Consider the following 23,962-nt stretch of genomic DNA (forward strand, 5'->3'; position numbering starts at 1 on the left):
CTACAAGTTAATCAAGTTACGCTTTTCTGAGTTCTGTTTTGATCCAGATATTCTAAAGGTTGGCGTGGCTTGCCTTCAACATGCTTCGGTTCTCCACAACACTCTGGAAGGCTCAAAGTCTGACTGTGGCAGAGTCCTAGACCGGCTTTGCGTCCTTAAGGAACTTTCGCAGAAACACAAGGGCTTTGCTAAAAAAAATCATTCGGGTAACCAGGATCTTAAATGAGGAAGCTCCAAAAAGCATAGGTTTTTGTTTGCTTTTCACAACCCCTTCCAAATGTTGTTGGGGGGCCTAGGGAAGTAAGTAGAACGGCTTTGCCATCTGTTTTCTTGGGCATGCCTTCAACATGCCCAGGCTCACACCATAAGAGGAGTACATTACAGACATATACCCCCTGGCGCAGCGAATACCTCTTCTACAGCTATTGCTCCTTTCGACGCTATGCCCCATAGAATACAGTTGAGTCTCGCGATCAGTTCAGCAATGTGCACACAGCTCCTCTAACTTTTCCTCATCTTATCTATCCCTCGCCCTCATCCCAACTTTCGCCCGCCTTTGCTCCTCCCTGCCACTACTGCATCATCTATCCTACTCCTCTTTGGCCTCGGACTGGCACAAAGTGCTTTGAAACAGTAATCTATGGCAAGAGGCGCTATACAAAGGCAAGCAAACATAAATGTGTGGGCTGCAACACCACCTACAACACTGATCGAAGCCTTGTAGTTGCCACCCAGAAATCATGCATTTGTGGCAATTCAACTATTTTAGAATATCGGGGGTCATTCTAAAGAAGTCTATCCAATTACAGATGTCACCCTCTGGTCTTGGTTTTCCACCTGACCATTTCTGGGAATGCAGGGAGCGATTTCCTCCCTTAAAAATGCCCAGATGTGGGCCTATTGGCCCAGGGTTATCGGCCTTGGTCCTATAGATGGGTCTGTGGCTCAGTGGACTAATGCATCCACTACAGGGGCCTGTGTTTGGTTTCAAGGTCACAGGTTCGAATCCCGGCAGGTCCACACAGCCCTTCATCCTTCTGAGGTGGAATAAAATCAGTACCATGAAGTTGGGTAACAATAAACATCAGTCAATAGAGCCAAGATGCCACTCTGGAGGTGAATGAGTGCTCTACAAAGACACCTGTTATGGTACAGATGTCTATTTTTCTCAAACTGTTGCAGAATGCCACTAATTATCTTGTGAACCCCAACCCTCCCAGATATAATGAATCAGGGGGGTTTTGAACAATGGCATCATCAAGAATCAAATTTAGGGGGGGCACAGAGGGAGCCACAGAAGTAGGGGTGCGCCTATGAAAGGGAATGTGTGACTTCACAAGCTCTCCTGCAGAGAAGCTTTTGTGTACACCAACTACCAAACCCCACTGCACCTCCCCTCAGAATTCAGGCGCAAAACCATTAAGTCACTAATGACCCATCATTCACAGTTTTGTGCGCTACATTCTGATTGGAGGGGGTGAGAGAACTTAACGGCTCATTATTGTTGATCACAGCTCTGTGGGTTTGCAGTGCGGGCGAACACAGCAGTGCAGAGTGAGTAGCTCAGCTGACGTTAGGGGGGGGGCTCCAGGGGAGGGGGCAGGATTTCAGAGGGGCCCAGGCCCCACCTCCCCCAACACACAGACCCCCTAGCAACACTACTGGTGTTGCCCCCTGTGGCAGGAGTGCTGGATTGCGCCCCTGGAGAACGTGGATGAGGGGCATTTGGGAACTTCAGATGAGGCCGAAGCGTAGGGTTTACTGAGCAATTGACCTTGTTCCCTTCCCTTTTGTATAAACGCCCACATTATTCTCCATACCTAATGGGGTGCTGTAACTGCAGGCTGTCCAGGTTCCTGGAACGTCTTGTTATTCCAGGTTTGGCCGCTCGTATTTCTGCAAGGATCTGAAATCAGCGAAGCACTTGGTGAGTTGGTCTTAGGATGGGATTTGTCGTGGAACCCCTTCAGCAGCGTGGCGGCTTGCTGATGCCCACGCTGTGTCCATGGAACGTGACCGCCTGCATCATGGACATGGCGCGATGCTGCTGGGAGCACCTCTTCATGTTAAGTTATCACTTCTGGGCTGTGTGATGCCGGCATGTTGCTCCGCTGGGCTTGGCTGCAAGGTTTATAACTCCTTAACTGCCAGGTTATTATGCAAGTCTATGACGAGCATACTCGTCCTTACGGCAGCATCTCTGGTGGGTTGTAGGCCTCCAGAAGTAAGGACAGGTGCAGGCTTTAACTTGGCCGGTGCCAGAAGGGCAGAACCAGAAGGCAGGCCTCCTCTGTCTATGCCCCGAAGAGACTGGTGCTCCTCCCAGTCAACATCAGACTTGTCTCTAAAGTTCAGGAAAGAGCTTAAGACCCTCCTCTTCAAGGAGTGGCTCCTCCCTAACTCCTAGGTCCACATACGCTCCACTCTCTACCCTACCTGATACTGGGTGATGTGATTTCCTCCACCGTTTCCTCCCCTGGTGACTTGTAGAGTAGACCCTGTGCTGACACATTACCCACCTTTCCCCCCTCCCTGTTTCTCTTCTCTCATGTTTCTCTACTCCCATGTTTCTCTACTCGCCCTGTTCTAATTCCCCCCCCCCCCCATGACCGTAAAGCTCTCTGTTGCTTCTCGAAGCTAGGTTCGTGCTCAATAAATACCTTTTTAATATTAGTCACTCGTGCATGGCCGGGATACTGCATCAATAGTGTTGCCACGCATGTGGTGGGACTATCAGAGCGCAGTGTGGAATGAGTGTTTGGTACCATTGTTGGCATGTTTGAGCCAGGGTCGGATTGGCCCATCTGCCACTCGGCCCGTGGCCGGGCTGAAATCATGCGTAGTCCCTGGGGTCGGTTTCTGTCCATGCCTGGGCCGGTTTGAAAAAGTTTGGAAAAAAATATATATTTTTTGTTTAAACAAAGCACCCACAACGGCGCAATTCATCAAAGCAAGGTAACACATGTTATTTTGCTTTGATGATTGATTTGCATGCATGAAGTGTGATGCATGCCTCATTCACATGCTGCTGCAGCATGCGGCCAACTTTGCACCAGACCTGCAGATGAAACTGGTCTGCTGTTAAATCTCAGTTAGCAGTTTAATGGTATCCACTACTGAATAATTGCTTATTTTAGTGTAGCCGACATGATAGCTCAGTGGGTTGAGTGCTCGCTACTGCTGGGGGTGAGGGAGGGAGGGAGTGTGTGTGGTGTGTGTGTGTGTGTGTGTGTGTGTGTGATCGATCTGCAGGTTTCAGGTTTGAATCCCAGCAAGGCCATCTCAGCCTTTCATCCTTCTGAGGTCGATAAATGAGTACCACCACAGGTTGGGTGATATTGTGTGCATATTTGTTCTACAAAAAGAGATTAAGTCTACGTGCTATACAATAACATATTCTCATTTGGCATTGGACGTCTGCTTGCATTCACAGTAATTTGACAATATGTATCTTTACACACATATATCAATGATACATATGGTCATACATTCCTGTGTGAAATGTATATCACATTAGTGAAATCATACCATATCTTTCGTAGTGTACTTGGGAACAATGCTATTTGATGCCACTTCCTGTTTTATTAAGGGGTGAAGGGTCGTGTTATATCACTTTCGGGTGGGGTCAAATGACATCACTTCCGGTAATATCGTCAGAGGGCGAGGGGTGGGCCACTTTTTCTTGGGTGTCCGGGCCTAATTCTTGTCCCTGTCCGACCTTGGTTTGAGCAGTCTGTAGTTGATTGTGCGGGCCTTCTGTGGTTCACCAGTTAATCAGGAACTTTTGTGACTGTGGTAGAGTTGGTGCCCCTGGCGACGCAGCAGTGCCCTGCTCGTGGCTACCCGCTACTGGGCCTGTTTTGTGAATTCATCTACAATCCTTATGAGGGCATTGTGGGTGACTGGTGTCGAATGTTGGTGGGGGTGATGCGGGGCTTTCTTGGCAGGTAAGAGCGGTGGGGGATTTCCCTCCACCGCCCCAGGATGGAAAAAGCATACCAGCATCCCTTTGAAGTCGCTGCCAATTTAGTGAGGGGGGTACAGGTGTTGTCCTGTTCTATATAGTCCACTGCCTTTTATTGTGGCTCTATCATCTAAGCTCATGCACCCACAACCATTGAAGAACCAATATAAACTTGGAGAGACCCCGACATATCGTGCAGCCCCTTCGAGTGCCTGTTTGAGTCCCAGGCAGGATTTTGACTGGCGCTGTGGCCAACCTTCTCGCACCCAGCCGCAGTCGGTGGCGGTCTAGCTGGTGTCATGCTGTGTCTGCAGACGGGGGTGGGGGACAGGCCGGGTTACAGGGCATCCAGGAATTGTGTTAATTAAATGGAAGGCGCGGCCCTCTGTGGCCTGAACCGCTCATTAGTGGTTTTGCTGGAACGGGCACTTAGCGCTGTGGTGAGGTGGGTCTGACAGGGTGCCCGCTGGTTATGGGGGTGGGTGATTATTTTTCTGTTATGCGCAGCTGTTCACTGATCCACACTCTGCTAATGCCCGGGCCTTCGCCAGGTGGGACGTGCGACATTAACCACATGAAGGTAAACCCGCCATTAACAGGTGCCGTCAATGCTTGAAACCTCTCATTAAGAGCGGAGTTATTACCAGGCAACGCGCCCGCGCCTGGCAATGCCCGTCTCCAGGCTGCCAACCTGAGCGCTTCCTCCGATCGTCTCAGGTGCTGGGCAAGTAAGATGCATGGCTGCTTATATTTTTAATCTTGAAGGTATGTGTGTAGTGTGTGCGTATGTTGTGTGCAGGTCTTGTTCCCATCGACATACTAACAAGTGTTCTACGTCCCCATTTGCATATGTAGATGTACTGTAAAGTCCCAGCGGTTTCTTGTACGTAACATGAATGCGCTGATGGCTTACCGGTAATCTTCATTACTCCTAGTCCTACTCTTACTCATCCCAGTAGTTACTCGGGTCGAAGTAAAGACCACGGTGATGCCAGCAGGGACAGCGTATGGGCCTTTCCACTTGACAAGGGCCTGAGCCTCAAGGGGGGGGGGGGGAAACTTCCCAACCCGCTGCCCCCTTGTTGCATTATGTAATTTTTCTCCATTAAACCGCACTTTGCCATGAGCGCAGGACAGGCTGTCTTTTGCTGGTGGCGTCAGTAACCTCAGCCTTGCGGTGTTCAGTAGAGCACTTGCCTTTCCACACCGGCTTTCAAGTGCATCTGCGTGCATCGCTAGAGTGCTGGGCATCGGGCCGCCATTCAGATCCAGTGGCTTGCGTTACCGCGTCGTTGGCGCTCGCTCCTGGTTATGTGCCCGCGTCGCAGCGCTGGTTCTCGGCGTTTTCTTATTTCCGCTACTTTGGCGTGGATACCCCCCCTCCACCCCGGGGTCATGATGGCAGGTGATCTGGGACTGGGTTACAAAAGAACTGCAGCCACCAGTTGTGTGCTAAGGTTTCTACAAGATCCGGGGGTACGCTAATGGCGGTACTGACGGAACTCGAGCTAGCTAGTCTTTTGGTTGTAACCCCTGAGCTTCTAATCCGGGGCTATACGCCCCATAGCCCCCACATAGCGGTGTCTCTGACAGCCGGTTTGCAGCTTGTAGTGTGACCCTGTCTCGCCTGCGATGAGGCGCGAGCTTTGCCGCTTGAATGTTCCCACAGCGTAGGCTGCTTGCGCAATTTCCTGGCCTCGCTGCAGTTTACCACTGTTAAACTGTACCAGAGGTCAAAGTGGGTGGGAACTAAAGGGTACGACGGTCCCTTACTTCTGTTCCCTTACTTTCCAGGATGGCAACTTTTTTTTTAAAAAAAAGTCATCCCTATTGTGGACTCTAACCTGAGCCCTGCTGATAGCAAGCCAGTGCAACATTGTACTACCCATTACTCAGGTGCTGGAAGAGGATTATTGATTTATTTCAATCGACTGCTTGGGATACTAAACCCATTCCCAAGCAGCCAAAAGGCCCAGGCTAATCGCAACGTGCGCATGAAGGGCTGTAGGCTCAGACTTGTTAGCAGGCAATGGGAGGGCTGTGTCTGTGCTGGCCATGTTCTTTAAGAGGTGTGAACGGAAGGGCAGGCTGCGTGTAGGTGCTGCCGAGTGGGGTAAGGACCCACTAATGGTGACCATTTTCTTTTATTGTGTTTTCTTCTGTCTTACTAGAACACAATGCTGCAGGGTGGAGTGGAGGCAAGGCAGGACCCAGTTATGGGGTTTGAATGGGGGTGGGGGGGGTGAACGTGAGACTGGGGGTGGCATAAAAGGGGGCGGGGCAGAGGGAACATAGTTCCACTACTTTATTGTTTACACTTCTACCACTGAACTGTATGGACCTCCACTGCCCCCGACGGTGACTGCCTTATGAAACATGTCCCAATGGGTTTTTCTGTATCCAAGCATGTTGCCCTTTCCTAGTGCGCCCCCCCCTCTCCTTGCCACCCCAGTTCCCCCGCTTCCATCGTTTGTCCTATTTTTTTTTCTTGCAATTTTCATTCTGTTATGTGACCACCTTGCTTATATCGGAGTGTCTGTGTTTAAAACAGAAATTCTGTGAGATAGCTCGGCAGGTTGAGCGACTGTAGCTGCAACATGTGTTTAGCTCCATGGCCTTGCGCTTTTTTTTCAGTTTCTTATTTTGTTCAGCCATCTCTGCCCCTTTTTATTTTTTTTCAGATGGGAGTTCTGTTTTTGAAGACCTGCTTCTATTTGACTTTTTTTTTTATATACTACCAGCTTGATATTTCGGTGTATAGAAGGATTTGCCGAATAACTCAGTCCATGAAACACACTGGGGGTGCATGCAAAGAGCACGCAGGTGTACGCGGCGTGCATGGTTCTTCTAAGGTCTTGCCAAGGGGGCGCGGGGAGGGGTCCAAGCAGACATTTGAAATTGGGCCCCTGTTTATTTTCAGCCCCCCACCCTGCGTGCTAGTTGGTGCTTGCAACCATTGGCAAGCCTGGAAAACCATAGAACGTGTAACAGGATTTCTGGGGATTTGGTGTTCTAAATATGCCGGCCTTTTCCTGTCACTAGGACCTCCTGCTGGGGTTTATAGCGCCTGAATACAGTAATTTATTTTTTATTTATATTTGTACTGGCAAATAATCGTACATTGAATATCATAACACAACCGAGCAAGAAGGAAAATCAGGATATTCCAATGCTTGCTGTGTGTAGAAGATAGTGTGTCCCTTTTTAAGGTTGTCTGAGGTTTCCTGGTGACCTTCCGCCCTGTGGCTTATCATTAGAAGGCACTGGTTTTCTTCATCGCTAAGCGCCCAAACCTTTGAGAAGGTAAAACCTCCAGCGTTCAGATGCATGACGGGCCAGTTATTTCAGAAGAGTTGAGTGTAGTTATTTTATTTCTTTGCTTGTGGATCCCATGCAGCACTGTTGCAGTTTATGCATGCTGGGCGACCTGAAGGGAAGGTTGCCACATAGCCCACGGTTATCCATGTGTGGGAATGCTCCTGCTACCCTGGGTCCCGTAATGCACAAAATTAGAAATGTTCTTACTGAAAGACATACTAGTTCAGGTTGGGATGTTAAGTCCACTTTAATTGAATTCTCAGTTGGAATTTTAAGTATATAGGGATGATTTTTGAAGCCAATGCGTGTTTCACACATTGCAGTGCTTCCTCAGGACTCCAAATACAGTTTTTCTATGTTTGTTTACCTTGCTCAAGGTATGTTTTCAATAGTGCTGCATTGTTAACGAGTCTTGTACCACACACTGTCGCCACTTGCGTGGTCTCTTGGTGCTCTGTAGCGCGGGTGTACACAACAGGCACAGCACGCGTCTTGCTGTACTCTTATCCCATGTATTTCCCTCTGGCAAGTCTGCTCTCTGAGAAGGTCAAGTGTATTTTCAGGAGGAAAGCAATGCGGCCAAACTACTTACTTTAACATGTTCAACCTGTAGCTTAACCTCTGAAGTATACCGCTATTATTTTTTGAGTCGCCTGGCCTGCTGGAATATTTGGGTTTTCAATGGGTGAGTACCCATTGAAGTCTGTGGACGGGCATGGGGCCTGCCGGGATTTGAACTGAGCACACTGCATGCGACACCCATTAGGTTTTGGAGCGGGTCAATCTCCTCGCTGATGGTGTTGACCAGATTGCAAGGATGTACCCCTGCGTAGAAGCCGTGCTGAAACATTTTGCTCTCGATGTTCTGAACTAGAATTGCACCAGTCCTTATCAGTGGGGAGGGATCTTGGAAGACCTAATTAATTAAAAAAAACAAAAAAAAAACTCTGTGGAGCCATAGGTTTGAGAGCTTTAAGTGGGACAGGGCTCACAGGGATGGATCTCTGTCAGGCTTAAAGCTATTTGTGCTAAGCAGTGGCCTTGTCTTTATTTCTTCAGGTGGCAGGGGTTCACTGAGGCATGTAGCAGTCCAGGCTGGAGTCGCCAGTGATATGATTTATGGGGGTGGAGAGGCATCATGGACCAGTCACCCTGAAATCACCACATGCTGTTGTGCCGTCCTCTTCAGGCAACACCATGTGACTGCAGGTGGGGGATTTGCCCCGACAAGTTAATGGCCCCCAGCAAACTGCTGAGGACCCTGCTTTGTTTTCTTTTCTACAGGCTGCCCTTAATGTGGTTTCCAGTTTAAGTGAATGAGTTCTTTGTAACCTGTTCACCTTGATAACACAGTAAAGGCCACACACCCCCTTGATATTTCCCATCACTTAAAACCAAGCTCTCCAGGCGGAGTTGAACATGGCTTGGTGGTCTCCCAGTTGGGATTCTAACGCCTTCAGCTGGAGCAACGGGTCCTTGGCGAATTGTCCAGAGCCGGAAAAGGGACTTGTACGGCTGGTGCTAATTCGTGTACTGCTGGGATGCAGCAAACATCATTTCAATGGGGGTGGTTGTTAAGACGGATTTCTGACCTCTGACCTTGGGCAGATGTTCAGAAGGCCAGCCTAGTTTCTTGGAACAGGGTAACCTCTGGAGAAGCCAGACCAAACAAGGTTGCTATGGCAGGAGGTCAAGACTAGGTCTCAGGAGGGGTGAGGATGACTGAAGGACCTCAATGAGCACACAGAGCAAGGACACTTACAAATTACTCCAGACAGGTGTTATATTAAAAAATATAGACACATTTATTACAAGGCCTTTATAACTCAATACGCAGTAAAATAATCACAGCAACACTATCAAACCAACACAATCAATCCAAGATGTATTCAAGACCATTGGGGTCTAAAGGGTTAAAGGCACGAAAAATGTTCACAACCTAGAGGGGAAGGAAGCTGGGCAGTGCAGATAACATGCACCTAACTAAGAGGCAGTCCAAACCCCAAGAAGGGAGCAGCCTTATGCTCAACAGTACATGCGATGCAGGCTCAAGCGGTTGTTCCAATGCGCAAAACGGGGTCTCTTCAAGGGTCTGTAGCGGTTCAGGAAGGTGGGTGAGGCAATGAAGACTAGATTACCACTATTCGAGGAGGACCTCCACTTGATTCCAAGGTTCAAGAATAGTTTGCTAGTTAGCACTAGCAGTCAAAAAGAGAGGCAACCGCAGGGGCCACTCGTGCGTAAAAATGGATGGAGGTGCTAGGGCCCACCGGCTATGGTAAGGGTTACTCACCGGCCCCAGGCGCACTCCGGACCAAACTTCGCCAGACGAGTCCAATTTGGTTGCAGGTTCAAATGCAGCAATATGACGGCTCTGCGGCTTTCAGTTCCAAAGATACATTGATGATTCCCAAATGGGACAGTGGCGATTTCTCCACTCCCAATGGATGGATCAGGCCAGTTTCACTGCAGCAGGCTTCAGGGGCAAGAGGGTCACAAATGAAGCGCACCTGCAAAGTTCGTTGCTGCGGTTGGGCAACACAGTAACCGCGTTTACTCTGGTCCTGGCGCACTCGTCTCACTTCAGACCTGGGAATGCCAAGTGTTTGAAATTCGGTGTGAGGGTGCCAGGGACACATAGCTAGCAGTAGAGCAAGTTTTGAGGGCCTCCTCGAAACAGCAGCAGAGACAGAGCAAAGGTCCTGCGTAAGCTGGTCAGCCCACTGGTTGGTCCAGGGACACTTCCAAGAAGGCTTACTTGCAGGTTTTGTTGAAGGTGCCGAGAGTAGTTGGTTCCACTATTCTAATGGGTCAAAGCGTATTCGCAGACCTCTAGGACGACCAGATGCAGAGGGGTCCCACGGGACGACAGCGGGCTCAGCGGTTCTTCGACTCGGCTTCTTAGTTTCAGGATACTTGGATCCTATCCTTCGTTCAGTGAGAACTCCAGAGATCGACATGGTATGGGTGTTTGGGGCATCCTCTTAACCAGAGTCTCCTTCGCACCAAAACAGAGGGGACGCAATGGGAGATCAGCTCACAAACACACAGTCCATACGTGGACCAATCATGGACCATGGTGGTCCCAGGCATGGACAGCACTCCAGACTCTCTGGCACCCAGGATGTGTATTGGGGACAGACACCCGAGCCCACAACCTGGAGGCACAAAATAGGCATGCAGAAGCCCGCAAAAGCTTGGCGTTTCGCGGGAAACTGCATGATCAAATAAGGACTGACCTGGGTCGGCTCGACCTGGGGGAAGGCCAAAGGGGCAAGATGGCCAAAGGACAGGACAAAGAAAGAACCTCGTGGCATGGCCATTTTGGAGCCAGGCCACCTATTCGTGCCAAATGCGGTAATCGCGGTTTAAATGGCAGCAAAGGGTTACAATTATATGAAACGATAAGCTGCCACCAGCCCTGTCCATGACGCATCTCCTAAAAAGTCCTACAAGAGTATCTGGGGTGTTTTGGGAATGACTGAGACCCAAGTGCACTGTACTGTAAGGTACTCTGTGCACTTGTTACATGTTGTAGAAAAGTTGCAACATTGGAAAAGGACTAAAGGAAACAGTCTCCCAGTACTGACTGTCTTAAGGGCCGGTCGGTTTCCCCATAAAAAGTGAGTGAAAGCCCAGAGGAGTGCAGCAGAAGGCTGGGGTTCACTGGCAAAGTCAGACTATGGTGAAGGAACAGCAGCAAAATGTTTGGGGTGTACGACTGGAGGGGAAATGACATCTAAAATGAAATCTTTCTTAACAGTGGTTGCCTATTGACTTCTAAAGCCTGCTCCTGGGATGGGTTCACCCAATTCAGGCAGTTGGGGACATAAAGGTAAAAACCTGCATTGGCAAAGCCAGTCCTTCTGGTTTTGTGAAGGGAATTCCTTCTGCTACATTGGTGTGGCAGAGGGGTTGAGGGGGTACGGGAGGGGTTGCCTATATCGCGGGCACAGAAATGTGCAGGTGTAATCATGGGTGAGGGAGCAGCATGACCCAAGAAGGTCTCGGCCCCACCCCAAGCGAGAGCACGCCAAGCAGCACAGCCTCGAAACCCGGTCCCGCGCCTTGAGGCTGGCCTCTGGCGAGAAGTGTGAGCTAAGAACCCGGTTTCATTTGATGTAAGCTCCAAATCGTTATCTCGTATCCCCAACCCCTATGACGAATCACTAGTGAACGTGCTAAAAGGAGAGTAACCTGGCCTTCTTTGTCATTTTGAGCTGCCTTTCTATGGCATTCTCTATGCTGCCAACATCTCTTTATCCCGTGCCCGCCTTTTTGGTGCCCTCTGTCACTTTTGTTCCCCTGCAGTACCTTTAAAGTGCCTCGAATGCCATAGGCGCTATAATACAAGCCACCGACTAATTGGAGCAACCTTCATGGTGGGTTAAGCACTATACAAACAGCAAACCGGACACATCAACACCCACAACACATAGCTTAACCTTAATTATCCTTTCCCTAATCGATTTATAGAAGTTGGCTTTAACCCCTTAAGTGCCATAGACTTGCATAACAGCCTGCCACTTACAGCAGGAAAGTGACATTACTCCAAAGTGGCCCTCCTCCGGTTACCTCCTGGGGTGCTGTCTCTCTGGTCCAACCGTCCTCCCAGATATAGCAGGAGAGGACATTTGCACTTATCACGTTGTGGCAGTTCCATTTCGGAGGACCCACGGGGCAATAACTGCTGCTATATATAGCTTTAAACCGAATAGTTTACTCTCCAGGGGTGGAATTTTGCAGTAACAAGAAGGCCTCCCTCCTGTGGCCATTACCAGTCCCGTGACTCGGTGAACATTCTCCCTTTGCCCAGGCCTTGAAGTAGGGCTGAGGGCCGCTATCGCACGTTAATGCCCTCAGAGTGATTCCTTATTGCTTTAATGTTACCCACAGGCTCATGGCGCACCGCTGCTTCTCATTGGTTTTCGCCACTAAAACAGGACCCAAGAAGTTAGGATGGGCCTGACGATTTTCCCTGTGCCATAATACCAGTGTTTCTCTGGCATTTGCCAAACTTCGGTTTGCCTGGCTTCCTTTGTCACCCAGCATGTGCGCTGCACTGATGGTACTCGGACAGGGCAAAGCATGGCTGTGATTGTTTACATTTTGTTCTGAAAGTGACACCGGTTTTTGGTTAAAAGTGGTGGGGTGTCTTTTTTTGGTTGGGGACGCCCTCATCTTTCTTGGATGAACCAACAGATGTCTTGCTTTATTGCACCCCTCCTATTAACTAGTAGGTTACAGCAGATGGGGCTGAGGTTTCTGGATGTGCCCCGCTCCTCATCGTCCTTTGCGCTGAATTCTGCCAGCCTTCTCTGCAGTTTACGGTAATCCGCTTCCAAGGGAGTCGGCTCTGATGTTACGAGGCCGGTTTCTTAAGCGACTTTATGGTGCCCACAAATGTTAGATTTTTAATTTTTTTATTGCAAAATTATAGTTGGTAAGGACCCGCTTTCTGCCGACTGCCAACCTCTGCCCCAGTAATCGAAGTGAGCGGGAACGGCCGGGAGCGGTGTCCCACTACTTTATTTTGATCTGTTTACCATTCCTCTACTTTTTACGAGCATGTTCGCCTTTCCATTCAGAGAGCATCTGTCCGTTCATGTCCTTGTGCAGGTGTGAAGTTGTAATGGGAGTCTTAGTCGGTTACACTATTGCAACGCCCCGGCCGCAACCGCAACACCTTGTCACAGGTCACACTGTGCTTCCACCTACCCCCTCCCCGGCCGGGAGCACAGTTCCAATACTTTGTTCCCTACACTTCTACCACTGCTCAGTGGCATGCCACTCACTCTGAGTGGTGTTGCCAGCATGTGGCCCTACACACTAAATGACACCTAGAATGATGCAGTTTGTCTTTTTTTCTGTTCAAAATTGTTTATATTTTTTAATATTTGTTTATTTATTTATTTGTGTATGGTTTGTTTAAACCTTTACAAAAAGAGATCACATAGAAAACGAAGAAAAACACAATACATATTACATAAACAATCATTTTAAAACTACGGTAATACATTATCATCTGATTTTCCTAAAAACAAACCTACAAACCTAATATCATAATGTTATGAATTTAAAATTTCATAGTATAACATATCATGAAAGTGCACAAAAATTCTTTAAAAAGGCAATCATTCTTAATTTCAGGACCGTTGAGTTATGTCGAATCTGGAACCATAACAACTCAGTATCTACACAATGTAAGTAACTTATAAATTGCTCAAAATATCGTATTCGTTCTTTCAGGAGTGCTGGACAAAACAAAAGAAGGTGCTTCAGAGTTTCTTCCACCCCTTCTTTTTTACAGTGTTTACACCAGCGCCATTCATCTTTTAGCATATTCCATCTTTTTAAGACCTAGTTAGTTTTAAGCACATCAAAGCAGATTCTCATAAGTATTTCTAAAATTTCTTGACGGGTATTTTTCCAAGTAATACTCCAACCGGGGTTTAAATTTCCAGCATGAGTAGGCTTGATTCGCAGTTTTAGATTGCGCTACTGCGTCCAGAGTCCGTTGCCAATCATTGCATTGCAAGATGTTTTTTTTACTTTCAGAGGATTATTAGCGAGCAGTTCAAGAGATATACCTGCATCCCCCAGGATTTCTTTAATTTCTTCTTTCAGATTTAATTTTTTTTTACAAAAGTGAGTCCAATGTATACTGGCGCTTAACAGGGAGGCAAGCCAGTTACCGCTGGTTTATGCCCATCTCCTGGGCAAGGCCAGAGGCTGTTTGCCCGAGAAGGAGGCCTACAAGCCCCCATTGTGAACCCTGGCATGCCTTTTGCTGGATGTGGCGTCTAGTCGGTCTCCACCTCCACCCTGAGGCCTTGTATATCTGGCACCTGGGTTGGAGAGGCAGTTCTTCATTTCATAGTCTACAGGATTTGCTAAAACAGTCCAACTCTTTAAGCCCCTCCAGGTAGGATAGGGCAAGGGGGGGGCTACTGTCAGGGGGATAGCGGGGGGGAGGGGGGGGAAGGGTTGCTTTAGCCCTACCTGGGATGTCCGTGGAGGCAGAGCCCTAGCTAAGAGCTCTGTTGGGAACAGTGTAGAGGCGTGCTCTGGGCCCAGTGTCTGACTTGCTTTTAGGGGGAGCTTCATTTGAGGGTGGAAGTCGCCCCAACTTCTGGCAATGCCCAGCAGAGATGCCTGCAACCCTAGGCCAGGGTCGGACTAGGGCATACACTTCTCTCGGGCACCAATGAAAAAGTGGGCCACAGTTGCAAATGGGGAATTCCTTCTTTTGTGACGTGGTTTGAATAGTACCCAAGGGGGAGGTTTTTGATAAAATGTGATGCAAATTGTGCTTTTTATTCAGCAACACTGGTCAAAACTAATAGCCGCATAGAGAAGTAACTCATCAAACTGCCCCACAATGGCCAAAGAAATGCCCCACATTGACCCCAAAACACTGGCCCAGACCAGTATTTTGTGTTTTTTGGTTTGGCCATGGATCCGAGCCTGGGTCCAGCGATTGAGAATCCCGGGTGTCGGGAGACTGCATGACTTTGGGTTGCATGAGCCCGGGACGAACAGAAATACCCCTTTATTTATTTTTTTCTCTTCACAATCGCATAATGCAATCTCCCCGCAGATTGTGTGATCCAAATGCACGCATGCGTCCGGATTAAGGCCTTGCAATCCTTTTTATACCGCCTTTGCGGAGTGGCTGCTCTCGGCCCATCCGGCCCCATCCGGCCTGTGGGAACAGCCTGTCCACCGAGGCCCTCTGCTGGACACTTCTAATTATTACTGATGTAGTTTATTATTTGTGACAATGTGGTATGGCAGGCATCTTTTGCCCATTCAAGCAATTGAGGACTAGTGGGGCTAATGCCCCCGGTTTATAATGCTTGTGCTCTTGCATAGGAATTCATTCATGAGGTGTGGGTGTTAGGGTTGGGGGGGGGTTAGCCATGGGGGGGTTAGCCATGGGTGGACTGGGAACCAAAAAAAAGCCTTGGAAATATTTTTCAAAGAGGCCCCATATTGCACATTTTGAGCAAGCCCAACTCTTCTCCTATGAGAAAATGTGAAAATAAAATACAATACAAGAGAGGCTCAAGGTGCAGAGGCCCACCGGGAAATCGTACCCTGTAGGCCAGTCCAGTCCTGGGGTCCGCGTTTTTAGCAGGGTGGCCGTGGCCACCCTTGGCCACCCCATAATGGCGCCACTGCTGTGGGGGCGTGCCATGGGAAGCGTGCATTATTTCAGACTGAGCGAGGGGGATAAAGCCAGTCTTGATGAGTGCGGTGGTGGTGTGCATGATTAGAAGGGGGGGGCAGGAAGTCGAAACTACCATGAGCTACTCCTGCTCAGGGTAGCGTGCACTCCTTGCCCCACAGCCATGGGCATCATTTTAACAGGGGGGCAAGGTTGTTTGCCCCCCCCTCATCTTTCGTGGCACTCCATTTTGTCCTAGGCATTTGGCAGGGGCCCCCTTTCCTTTAGATGTCATGTCCCCCCACCCCCAACATTTTCAGCAAAGTTACTCCACTGCCCACAGCACTGTGCCCCGCCACAGCTCCTTGAAGGCTCTTACGGTGGCTCTCATTTACAGACAGTATTTGCGTCTGGCACATCAGTCTCGGTCGCTAAGCGGACAAACGCGTCATTGTCCTGCGCGCAGTGATTGTGTCAGGCGCGCTCCGGGGGCCGCTGTGAGTGACGGCCCTTGGAGAACTCGAGCTGCCTTGCTTATGAAAGAACAACAAAAGCCTGACGAATAGGGTTGCAACGATGAAGATTTCTGGCCTTTATTCGCTTGGAAGCAGCGCCCCCCCCCATCTGATGAACAGAGGTGTAGACCGGATAGGGCCTGAGCGGGAAAGGTTCACCCAAAATCTGTAAGTGCCCACTCAGCAGCACTGTGTGGGAATTTACTGATGTTAATGTCACTGCAGTGGCCCATATTAGCTTCAGGCCTCACATAATAGACAATCCTGGCTATGCCTCTGCCTATGAAACCGATAGTCACCCCCCCCCCCCCAGGCCTGGCCTCGTCCCCACCTCTTCCCGCCCCGCACGCCTTCCTAGGCTGCCTGCTGACAAAGGCGCCGCCTGCTTTCCAGCTGCAGATAAAAAGCGCCTTTCACCGAGGCAGTGGCCGGCCTCTACTACCCCAGTCTGGCCTGTTTGTAGAGCCAGGAGAAGGGTCGGCAATAGGCATGGGGGGGTAAAGGGGGGTTTCTGCTGGGGCAATTTCTACACAATAAGGCACGCAGGGCAAAACACCAAAATATGCCATTAATTGCAGATTAACTTTTTATTGACATTTACTTAAAATGTGTGATAGTTAACTTCAGGGGTCAAGTCCAGGGGGAAAAAAGAAAAAAGTGGGGGAGCTCACTAACATAACAATTTAAATATTGCATCACCAGAAATTAGCATATGAAGGTGTCCTCTGAAAAAAGTGGGTCGGACTCTGTCCACCGCATGTACCCTTGACTTGAACCCTGGTTAACTTCTGCAACAATGGTACGTTTTCATTGTCCGATTGTCAGTCACCTAGATGTTGCCAGCAATAAAGTTGTTCTTGCTGCTGCGTAATTCAATTTTTCAAACATTTCACCCATTATTGAAAGTGTAGGTTGGATGTTAACATATGCTGGAAAAACCTGGAAAATTGTTGGGGTACTGGGTCTGTGATTTTAAAACCCACAGTAGCAGCAGAGAAAAACGTTTCGCTATACACAAGGTGAATCTGTTGGCTTTGTTAATGCTCGTTTTCTATCTTTTGATACCATTTTTTTCACAGTAAATGGAACCAATACGCAAAATTGCTCATGGCCACATACAGCTAAAAAATGAGGATGTACTCCCCCTAAGCGCATTTCCCTCCGGCTCCACCTTGAAACCTCATTTGCCCAGCTCCTGGCTCCTTTGCTGAAGTTCAGAGGCAAACCTATGCGCAAATAGATTAGTGTTTTCCCTCTACATAACTGGACGGTCTCCCAAGAAACCGCATAGTTTGGGAAGGGCGCTCCATGTCACCTGAACAGATGTTCTCCAGTCCTGGGCTTTCATGTAACAGATCAATGGATTCTGGGAGTTTTAGTCCTTGCCTCCCTCAGCCCTCCTAATACATTTAACCTAACTAGAAAATTATTTTCTAACTAAACCCCAGTGGTGGTCATATGACATGGAGTCACTAGTTTGATTGTCTTTTAAAATATCCCACTAACAAGAAAAGTAGCCGTGTCCCCTTCTACAAGGCCATTAATGAACGCGGTGCCTCCTCTGCTCGTGTATTTAGCCTTCCGTTTCGCCATTTACGTTGGTCTTCCACCCACCCCTGCCCACAGAACTTCCTAATGCTAAAGGCTTTCTCTGGCCTGTGCAGTAGCACCTTTGAGCGTTCATATGAGCCGAATGGGATTACCCTAATAAATGATCTTGGACGGGGGGGGGGGTAGAGGGGTTTGTTCTCCCTCTTTAGTTGCCCCCCCCCCTGCAGCAGGGGGCACTGATTAACCTACTAATAGTGTACTTCCAACAGGCCCACATGGGGCCTGCCGTTAGAGGTTAACAAAGGACATTGGAAACCCTAACAACCCTTCATATGCAACGGTGTCAACCTGAAGCCAGCTCCTGCCCTCGTTATTGATTGACTGGGAACTGTCATGTCTGCGATGGCATGTTTACAGTAGACCGAACCACAGTGGGACCCCATTCATAAGGTATGAGCATGTGATTTTGAAGGAGCCAGAGAGCCTGGTCCTGCTGCAGCTTTAAGGAAGACCTGCCACTTTAATCAGGAACCACAGAGAGCTCCATTAACCAGAGAGATCCTTCAATCCACAACAGACAGGAAGATTGGTGGGACTTAGTATTACATGTTTTCATGCCTTTACCTTGTCTGTTGCAAGGCACTCTGGTTATGACCTCACTCATACAGGAGATTGTTGGTGGGAGTTCTAGGGTTGATTCATTAAGGTAATCTCTCTGGGCCATTTAGCTTTAAAAGAGAGCTGACCCCCTCTTTTGGCAGGTCATCTGAAGACTTCAACTGAAGCAGAAAGAAGAACTAATCATTGGACCCTGGCTGAAGATGCAGTCTGCCTGCCATCTTCCGCCAGTGAAGGAAGGCCAGGACCTCCAAGAGGGAAGTGAGATCCCTCCCTTAAACATCTTCTAGGAAACAGAGGGAGATACTGAATCCAGAGCACCCTCCAGCAGCTCCTGAACCGGTACTCGGCCAAAATGCAGCATGCCCTGCTAGGCTCTGCAGCAAGCCTCCTACGTGGGAAGTGCCAGAGAGTCTCTGAACCAAACTGAGGACAAAGTAGCTGCCTGCAACACTCTCCTCGGCTTTGGGCCATCCACTTTAAAGGACAACACACGCCCAATGAAGAAGCTAGGAGGAGTGCACCAACTAGCATCTACTGACGTTGACCTTGCAGGAAATGTTCAAGCCAGTAGAGTCCATCGAGCTGCAACCGACTAACACTGCAGTCGCTTAAAGCAATCGGATGCCTCAACCAATGATTTAGAAATGCTGACCAGCACTGAGAAAACAATTCCTGACCCCAAGCCGCTGTGTAGGCCAGCCTGCAGCCATCCGTCCAGCCTCGCTTGCCATAGTGGTTGTTGCCCGATATCGGCAGCTGCCTCCCGTCTTGAACTCTGCAGCAGAAGCTGCAAAGCATCAAGATCTCCTACAGAACAAAGGTACATTGTGGTTCTGTCCCTCTGCTCCTTCTCCGAAGGCGCTAGTGACATTGTACGACCCATTGCTCCCTTTGTGCTGAAACCATGTATCCTTGAACTATTGTGATTCATTACTTTACCGACTACCCTCCTGCCAGTATAAAGAGTGCATCTCTTTTCCTTCTTTGAAACTGTCTGTCCTCTGCATTCCTTCACAGGGTGGGTTGTGTGTCGTAGTGTGCTAGAACTGCCTGTTGAGTTGTTAATAATATTAAAGTAGATATTTGTATACAACCTTGACTGGACAGTCCCTTTTTATCATTGGGTGATAATTGTATTTTTGCTGTGCTGCGACTACCAATGATTCATGACCTTTCTGAGAAAAGCCTACCATTCCGTCCACGTTACCAAAAAGGGACAAAGTCTTATAATTCTCATCTGTTCTTATCCCTTCTGGTGTTCTAGAGGTGTGGGCTGATAAATGGTTTAGAAACTGATATTCATCCCTGGATCTTCGTGCCCTGGAGGTTTGTTTGTTGCACTACTATATTCCCTTTAGTGGTGCTTCTATTTCATTACCATGCAAAAGTGCACCTTTATCATTTACAATGGACAACTTAAAGGGGGGAAATTGAGTAGCAGTAAATGACCCTTTCCACTGATTCTTGAGCAGTACACCGCTAGTAACAGTACTCTGGACATGTAACCTGGAAATCACTTCAATTACCTTATTTTTCTAGGTATGTATACTGAGTGCCTTCATTCCTTGCTTGTGCAATGTACAGAAGTAATTGGCATTTTGCCATATACAGACTATAGTATCTATTTGATTTCCCCTCCTCAGAATGCTATCCCTTTATTCCTATGCAAATAAAAGTATCTTTTATTTTTGGGTGTTTCTCAGTTAGGTGGGCACCCTCTTCTCACCCTTTAGGAACAGATGGGCATTAGACTGTAAGATGGGATCTATCTGGTGCGTCTTTCACTTGTGCAAGGCTTAAGCTATACATTCCAGGTAGGCTTTGCTAACGGTGCTCTGCTAATAATTCAAAATGGGTCCAAGGAAAAATCTTCTCTTCTGTCAATTAGTCCATCCCAGTCAGTGAGTGTGCAAGTGATTCTGGGGAGGCCCCAGAATCTATGGGTTTGGACATTTTATAGATTCTACCTACCTCTAAACGGAGGGGTTTTCGATTTCTGCAATGTAATTGGTCAGTGTATGTATTTGGGCAGTGTTCCAAAAGTGACATCACACTAAACAATCCCCTCCATTAATATGTCCAACGAGTATGAAGAGGGCAGTCCAATGGGAGTGATTTCTGCTCCCAGTCTCACCCCACCCATCTGATGTCATCTTGGTGATTTCTACATTAAACAATTGTAATGTTCTGAAACCTCATATTTCTCACATTTGATCATGTTACTAATTGGTTCATCAGATTTCTCACTCTGGTTAATCCCCCACATACAATTCTTATTTTGGCTCACTTATGGTGGGTTTTAATAGATTTTCTTGTTTTAACCTCCTACTTTCCCCAAAATAATATTCCCATCTCGTAGTAACTGGCTCACCGGCATGGGTGCAAGGGGATGTGAATCGCTAATGCATGCTGTTTCTGCACAAAAATATCCATTCACCGGACTTGCATGATGAAATAAATATCCTACAATCTTAGATTCAGCTGATAGAGCTGTTTACCCTGAACACTCACACTGAACAAAGTAAGTCTGTAGGACCTTTTTGTTCAAAGGTTATGAGCAGAAATTTGATTGTAAATGTCAAATATACACAGGCATTTTCGTTTCTTACTAACAAAATATTGCATGTTTTCTCCAGTTCCTCTGGTAACGGACTCTCAGGTATCACATAATGTTGGTTCCTTTACATCTGAGAGCTGGCTATTCGACTCGTGAGAATGCTGGTTGTCATGGTACACATTCTTTGAAATTAGACTGGCAAGGGCCATTTATGACTCAGTCCTGCCCCCTTACAGTCACTTTGAATCACTTTAGTCAGACGCCAAGTCTCAGAGTGCAAATTCACCCCTGCCCTCCCACTCCTGCCCAGAATCAATTGTGTTTAAGGCATTTGTCATCCCCTAAAGGGCCTATCTTTGACAAGAAAAACCATTTGGTCCTTGGCTGAACTCCAGAGACAAGTGTTTATGATCCGCTTCAAGGTCCAGCTGGGTCTCACTTCATTCAGAGGAAACCTCCCCATCCTGTTGCTGGGACTGAGGGGAAGGGACAGCCATTTGACTGTACAGGCTAAATTGCTGTTTTGGTTACAAATACGTCCTTAAGTAATTTTATGTCCCGTTGCTTTTACATTTCCACATATCGTACGTCTCATTGGCTATCAAACCCTTAATGTTTTATACATTTGCGTATCGGAGTGATTTGTAATGCTGATTCTTAATCCTGTAAAGGAAAATCTATGCAATGCAGGACCCACTTCGGTTTTTAACCCTCCAATGATATGTTGTGCTTTCATCCTAGATTGGACTATGTTCCACCTAATTACAGGTTGCTGGATACTTGCATGTTGCTGAAGATATTTTTTTGTGGCTTGTGAAATACTTTGTGCGACTTATATGGTTGTCGATGGGCTGGTAACTTCACATTTCCCCGCACTTGTCGTTTTTCGGAGGTTGTGCACCGGCTGGAGCTCGCATGTTTTTTAAAAAGGCAGTTTTGCTTCGCACACTTTTGCGTAGATTTCCCTACAGCTGGAACCTATAGGGGTAGGTGCATAGTATACAGAGGTAAAGTGGGCATCATCCCCCATCTTCTGTTTTTCAGTAGAGGCCATGACCTCACCCTTTGATAGAGACGCTTGCAGACCTCTGTTTTTGACTGTGCAAAATGTGCTGGTGTGCAGTGTATTTTTCTGATGAAACCACACTGACTTTATTATTTGCACTATTGGCGCGGCAGTGATGCCGACCAGTATCTGAGGATGTGCTTCAGAGATGAGAACTAAGGCTCAAGCTGGATATATTGGTTTTGGCAGTAAAGGCTCCCTATGCTGAGACTATTGGCAATGGAAGTGAGCAGAGGTGTTTTGGACATGCTACATTTGAATTAGATGGCTATGGTTAGTCACAACCCCTTCTGCCCCTTAAGCCCAAAATACCTGAGCTTTTAAGGACATTACCTTGTTCTTTCCAAGACCTCTTCTGAAATGTACCTGCTATAAAACAGTTCTGATAAAATGTATATTCCCAAAGTGTACCTTCAACTATTTGATTTTTAGAAACCAAATGTGTGTACCGTTGCTTTTGATCTGTGCACTGGATTGCTGTTAAACTAACAATGACAACACAAAACATTGTGTCTTCCAAAGGCATTTGTGAGGCACTGCCATAATATGCCCAGGTACCGCCACAAATTTCCAGGTATTGCATCTTATGGCTAGGAGCCTATGCAAAAGCCCAAACTGTTAGCTTTGCAGTTTTTTTTCTTCCCATCTCGTGGGGATTGACAGCCAGTGTGCAAGGTCTTACCTAAATATGAAGTTTCTCCAGATTCCAAAGCTAGGCTGATAATTACTGTGACACCTGAGCTTAGGTTGTGAGGGAAGTGGACCAAGTGGGGTAGCATAGGGCTTGCTCCTGCATGCTGGTTCTCTGCGACGGTGTGGGATGGCCTTCACACCGATGTCCTGTCTTTCTACATGCCTGCCAGCATTCTTCATGGGGCGTGGAAGAGGAACGGCTGTGACCTCTGACGGCAATGACGCAGTCGGGCATGCAATTCGCTTTTTTGTGTGAGTGTGTAATGGCCATTCTGGCCTTAAAATGGCAAACTCTGGCAAATAGTGTTATTACCTGGGCATAGGAGAGGAGTGTCTGGCGAATGCATATCTGATCACTCTGCACAAGCAAAAACAGCTGGCTTTGTTGATGCTTGGTTTTTAACAGGACTTGCATACAGGAGCAGATGCAATTAAATGTATCTTAGAGCTCTCACATCTGACGTCTCTAAGAAGTCAAACTACTAGCTGCACCTCCTCAAGGGTATTCTTCCCTTCCTCACTATCCGACAGAAGCTCACTGTCTATAGAGCTCGGGTCCTTTCCAGGCTGGACTACTGCAACAGCCTCTTTCTAAATCTGCCTGCCTCTACGCTCTGACCTCTACAACTCATCAGAACAGGACTGAAAGACTTGTCCTTGGCCCCAAGCCCCCGCATCATATCTCTCCAGCTTTGAAATCCCTCTACTGGCTCCCTACGGTGGCAAGGATCAAGCTCAAGACCCTCGGCATTGTTCACAAGTCTTTCTGGGGTCTGAGCCTGCACAATCTCCTACTCTTGCTTCCCAAATACCTGCCTTCTCGACCTCTCCACTCCTCCACCTCCAACTCTCTGAGGGTCAGTCGCTTTTCCAAGCATAGAGTTTGGGGCAGATCTTTCTTCGGCTAGGGCCTCCCTCTAGAACAGCCTCCCTGCCTCTCTGAAACTTGAGCAGAACCATCTCCAGAATACCGGAAGCAACTCAAGACCTTTCTCTTTGCATCTGTCTTTTCTCTTCATCTCCCTTGCTGATGACTGGTCTGATCCATTCACTGGTCACCTGGTCACCCTCTGAACTTGGGCCCAGGTCCCTGCCTGTCCAACTACAACACTGCACTGCCTCTTGGCACCCCTGCATTTTGGTCTGTATCTGCAACCCTACAGGCTCCTCTTTTGCATGTATTTGTCACCCATTAGCTGCACTCTTGTTTTTTTCCTTTGTCCCACACTTCTCCATCCATCCCCTACCCTTGGCAGTCCCCCCCCCCCCCTCCCACCTCCTGCTCTTGCGTGATCAGAATTACACCAGGCCTAGTAAGATTGTTGTTTTGTGAAGGCCAACTTGGTTACTTGGTTTACAGCTGCAAAGTAACCCTCAGCAAACTGCTTAGAAATAACACAAGGAGGCAGCAGTTGGATGTTGCTGCTTCATAGAGCTAGCACAAGAGATCCCAGGAGGATGTGTTTTGGGTAGGAAACTGGCAGGTAGTGGGTGGGAATCGCCATTG

The 23,962-nt window shown here is 48.0% G+C and overlaps 1 protein-coding gene across 4 annotated transcripts in view; it reads left to right on the forward strand.

Moving 5' to 3' along the window:
• C1PH17orf114 (chromosome 1p C17orf114 homolog) overlaps nucleotides 1-23,962 on the forward strand; it is a 174,408-nt gene that overhangs the window by 39,698 nt on the left and 110,748 nt on the right. The window contains exon 2 of one of the 4 annotated variants that reach the window (XM_069644133.1): nucleotides 13,433-13,485. The exons of 2 other annotated variants lie outside the window; for them this stretch is intronic. The gene's annotated coding sequence lies outside the window, so the exon portion shown is untranslated. Of the gene's footprint in view, nucleotides 1-4,671; nucleotides 4,693-13,432; nucleotides 13,486-23,962 lie in introns of those variants that run through there. One more of the 4 variants, XM_069644140.1, reaches the window with a different exon arrangement.

The sequence above is a fragment of the Ambystoma mexicanum genome, chromosome 1p (genome assembly GCF_040938575.1).
Source record: "Ambystoma mexicanum isolate Mex_15411 chromosome 1p, UKY_AmexF1_1, whole genome shotgun sequence".
In the NCBI taxonomy this organism is placed as follows: domain Eukaryota; kingdom Metazoa; phylum Chordata; class Amphibia; order Caudata; family Ambystomatidae; genus Ambystoma; species Ambystoma mexicanum.